Here is a 5,795-nt window from a genome sequence, read left to right on the forward strand (position 1 = left end):
ATTTACAAAACAAAAACAGAAAAAACTACCAATGTCTTATGCATGCAGTTGTACATTTTTTTGTTGTTCCCTTCATCACAAAATAATAGTATATGAAAAAGCTCCACCATATTAATTTGACATCCTTAGCATCGATTCTCAACATACTTTTTCATAATTGATATCTTCAAAAAATGTTGACATTGTATTGAAGTGTTACAGTCTTTTAACTCTTGGTCCAACTTATTCCATACATGAATCCCAACAAAAGACACACAATGCTACTTTGCACTTTTAAACATTTATTTCTTTAGGAATTCATAAACAGTCTAATTTTTTTTAACAATCCCTGAATATAGACTAGTAACTTGTTATTGTTTGTTATACATAAATTGTGCTGTCTTAAAGTCGACCAAATATTTAATGCTTTTGATTTAATTAAAGACCAATTTGTATGTGTCCTGTGCGCCACTTTAGAATTTATATATTTCCAAAAGTAAGAACTGCACTGAATCATACTGAGAGCTGTTTTAATATGCAATATTGGTTATTCAATTGAGTATTTCAATTCAAAAAGGGAATATTCTATAAAGCTTTACTATAGACACAGTGAGATATTTTAAGATGCATTTCTTTCTTGGTTTTTTTAATAATAATAAAGCCTACAGCGGATTTTAAGAAAATTCAGTATCTCATGCAATTTGAAAAATTGTTAATGTTTAATAATTTCAACTACGGTATTAGTTTGCGCTCTGTAGAAATATAAATATTGTTTTATCATTTTTTTATTAGTTAATTTTAATATAATTAATAGTAATTATATAGTACATGATGTCCGATAATATCGGTCTGCCGATATTATCGGCCGATAAATGTTTAAAATGTAATATCGGAATATATCGGTATCGTTTTTTTTATTATCAGTATCGTTGTTGTTTTTTTATTGTTGTTTTTTTTTTTATTAAATCCACATAAAAAACACAAGATACACTTACAATTAGTGCACCAACCCAAAAAACCTCCCTCCCCCATTTACACTCATTCACACTCATTCACACAAAAGGGTTGTTTCTTTCTGTTATTAATATTCTGGTTCCTACATTATATATCAATATATATCAATACAGTCTGCAAGGGATACAGTCCGTAAGCACACATGATAATGCGTGCTGCTGGTCCACTAATAATACTAACCTTTAACAGTTAATTTTACAAATTTTCATTAATTACTAGTTTCTATGTAACTGTTTTTATATTGTTTTACTTTCTTTTTTATTCAAGAAAATGTTTTTAATTTATTTATCTTATTTTATTTGATTCATTTTTTTAAAAAGTACCTTATCTTCACCATACCTGGTTGTCCAAATTAGGCATAATAATGTGTTAATTCCACGACTGTATATATCGGTTGATATCGGTATCGGTTGATATTGGTATCGGTAATTAAAGAGTTGGACAATATCGGCATATCGGATATCGGCAAAAAGCCATTATCGGACATCCCTATAGTACATATATAACACCATTTATTTAAACATGTCTAATATATTCACCAATTACAATAAAGTATGTGTATTTTTTGTGTTTCATTTTAAAAAGTGAAAATTTGATTATTGTATCGGTTTAGTTTATTTGCTTAATCTTTGTTCCGTTTTTCCACCACTGCAATAATACATATATTGCTTAAACAATAAAAAAAAAATGGGCTTGAATGAATGTTTCATAACTATGACGTGACCAAGAATTGCATGGTAACAATTCATGTTTTGACACTAGTTACGCTCGTCTGCCCTCTAGTGGTCAGTATATATACTGCATCATGCTTTTGAGAAATGAAAGGCCTACTGAAATGAATTTTTTCTATTTAAACGGGGATAGCAGATCTATTCTATGTGTCATACTTGATCATTTCGCGATATTGCCATATTTTTGCTGAAAGGATTTAGTATAGAACAACGACGATAAAGATTGCAACTTTTGGTATCTGATAAAAAAAAGGCTTGCCCCTACCGGAAGTAGCGTGACGTAGTCAATTGAACATATACGCAAATTTCCCTATTGTTTACAATGATGGCCGCATGAAGTGAGAGAGATTCGGACCGAGAAAGCGACAATTTCCCCATTAATGTGAGCGAGGATGAAAGATTTGTGGATGAGTAAAGTGCAAGTGAAGGACTAGTGGGGAGTTGAAGCTATTCAGATAGGGAAGATGCTGTGAGAGCCGGGGGTGACCTGATATTCAGCTGGGAATGACTACAACAGTAAATAAACACAAGACATATATATACTCTATTAGCCACAACACAGCCAGGCTTATATTTAATATGCCACAAATTAATCCTGCATAAAAACACCTGCGTGTTTGTTACGCTACCTCCTAGCTCCTCTGCTAGCTCCTAGCTCCATAGAACACGCCAATACAATTCAAACACCTGATCAACACACACAATCACTCAGCCCAAAAGACCGTTCACCTAACCCAAGGTTCATAAAGCTTATATATTTTAAAAAAGTTACGTACATACGCAAAAAAAAGTTGCGCACATACGGTCAAGCGATCAAATGTTTAGAAGCCAAAGCTGCATACTCACAGTAGCACGTCTGCGTCTTTGTCATCCAAATCAAAGTAATCCTGGTAAGAGTCTGTGTTGTCCCAGTTCTCTACAGGCGTCTGTGTATCGAAGTCAAAAGTCCTCCTGGTTAGAGTCTCTGTTATCCGAGTTCTTCCATCTTGACTGCATCTTTCGGGAATGTAAACAAAGAAGCGCCGGCTGTGTACTGTTGTTGCTGACTACGTTCGAAAAATACGTCCATTTCGCACCGACAACTTTCGTCTTTGCTTGCTCAGCTTCCTTCTCCATAATGCAATGAACATGATTGCAACAGATTCACGAACACAGATGTCCAGAATACTGTGGAATTATGAAATGAAAACAGAGCTTTTTCGTATTGGCTTCAATGTGGAAGGCATACCCGTGTTCGCCGGGCTACGTCACGCGCATACGTCATCCTCAGAGGCGTTTCGAACCGGAAGTTTAGCGGCAAATTTAAAATGTCACTTTATAAGTTAACCCGGCCGTATTGGCATGTGTTATAATGTTAAGATTTCATCATTGATATATAAACTATCAGACTGCGTGGTCGGTAGTAGTGGGTTTCAGTAGGCCTTGAAGGTAGCATGTTAGCCAGTGCTTCGTTTGTTTGATTGTATTTTTAAAGTTATTTTTCCGGCAGGAAGATACGAGTTTCAACAAATATTCAGTGATATTAACAGCTGATTTATGTCATACTTGCCAATAGGGATGTCCGATAATGGCTTTTTGCCGATATCCGATATTCCGATATTGTCCAACTCTTTAATTATCGATACCGATATCAACCGATACCGATATCAACCGATATATACAGTCGTGGAATTAACACATTCTTATGTCTAATTTGGACAACCAGGTATGGTGAAGATAAGGTACTTTTAAAAAAAATATATAAAATAAAATAAGATAAATAAATTAAAAACATTTTCTTGAATAAAAAAGAAAGTAAAACAATATAAAAACAGTTACATAGAAACTAGTAATTAATGAAAATGAGTAACATTAACTGTTAAAGGTTAGTACTATTAGTGGACCAGCAGCACGCACAATCATGTGTGCTTACGGACTGTATCCCTGCAGACTGTATTGATATATATTGATATATAATGTAGAAACCAGAATATTAATAACAGAAAGAAACAACCCTTTTGTATGAATGAGGAGGGAGTTTGTTTGGGTTGGTGCATTAATTGTAAGTGTATCTTGTGTTTTTTATGTTGATTTAATTAAAAAAAAAATTTTTTTAAAAACAAAACGATACCGATAATTAAAAAAACGATACCGATAATTTCCGATATTACATTTTAACGCATTTATCCCTACTTGCCAACCTTGAGACCTCCAAATTCGGGAGATTGGGGGGGTTTGAGGTGGGCGGGGTCGGGGTGGGCGGGGCCGGGGGCGGGGTTAAGGAGGGGGGAGTATATTTATAGCTAGAATTCACTGAAATTTAAGTATTTCTTATATATATATATATATATATATATATATATATATATATATATATATATATATATATATATATATATATATATATGTATATATATATATATATATATATATACATATATATATATATATATATATATATATATATATATTGTCACGACTTGGTCCTTGGCGTGGATTGTTTTTCCGTGGTGCGAAGCAACTTAACTGGACATGACGTGCAGGTGAGGACATGTTTTAATATTTAAACTCAAAAGGCTCAAAAGGGTATAAACAAAAGGCGCTCACAGAGGAGGTAACAAACTTGGCTATGAAACAAAAGACATGCACTTGGGCATAAAAACTATAAACATTAAATCAAAACTTACTTGGCATGAGATGAAACAAGAACTATGGTAAACAGGTGCAGAGCATAAATTTGTGTGGAGAAGGTGTGATGTCGCCAGGACGAACAACAGAAACAGAAAAGCTTATATAGTGACATGATAAGTGAAAACAGGTGCGTGACTAACCGTGAACAGGTGCGTGACATGACAATGTGAACCAGGTGAAACTAATGGTTGCTATGGTGACAAACAAAACAAGGAAGTGAAACCAGGAACTAAGGAAGTGTCCAAAAAACAAAACAGCACATGGCCAAACAAAAACATGAACACAGACATGACATATATATATATATATATATATATATATATATATATATATATATATATATATATATATATATATATATATATATATATATATATGAAATAAATACTTGACTTTCAGTGAATTCTAGCTAAATATATATATATATATATGTATTATATATATATATATATATATATATATATATATATATATATATATATATGTATTATATATATATATATATATATATATATATATATATATATATATATATATATATATATATATATATATATATATATAAAATACATATATATATATATTTATATATATATATATATATATATATATATATATATATATATATATATATATATATATATATATATATATATATATATATATATATATATATATATATATATATATATATATAAATAAAATAAATACTTGAATTTCAGTGTTCATTTATTTACACATATACTCACATAACACTCCTCTCTACTCATTGTTGTATTTGAAAGTGCAATGCTTTGCAGCCAGTAGCACAGCCTTTGAAGGAGCATAGGTATGGGCAGTGTAATATTCTGGGTTGGAGTCAATAACCAGGCGAGGTGACGAAGTTACGTCTCTTTACTTCATACTTCAGAACCGACTCCCACACTTGCATTAAAGATGTGCTATTTGGATTTACACTGTATGAAAAAACATTTGAAAAGGAATTTTAAGATATCCACAACCCGAATACATACATTTTATGTATTAGGGTTGTGGATATCTTTGTCATCCATGGATCTTTTCCGGTTTCAGACTGTTGCGTTAACAAGATGTGGGAATTTTTACTTCTCCAAATGACTACAGTTCTTTATTGTCGTGATAATACGACTTTGCCCGTATTTGAACATGTTTTTCTTAATACGAATACAATTTCATTTTAAGACATATAAAGTGTTTAAAACGTTTATTAGACATTGATTCATGTATTCGGATTAGAGCGCTTTATTCTTCACGCCTATGAATCTTTTCCGGGTTTAGACTTTTGTGTTTACGTTTGTTTGGAAATTTTCAATTTCACCTTTACTTTATTCTCCTGATATTAACATTCCTCCCCGGTGTATGTTATCATTTTTCTTAATACTA

The sequence above is a fragment of the Entelurus aequoreus genome, linkage group LG05, assembly GCF_033978785.1.
Source record: "Entelurus aequoreus isolate RoL-2023_Sb linkage group LG05, RoL_Eaeq_v1.1, whole genome shotgun sequence".
Classification (NCBI taxonomy): Eukaryota; Metazoa; Chordata; class Actinopteri; order Syngnathiformes; family Syngnathidae; genus Entelurus; species Entelurus aequoreus.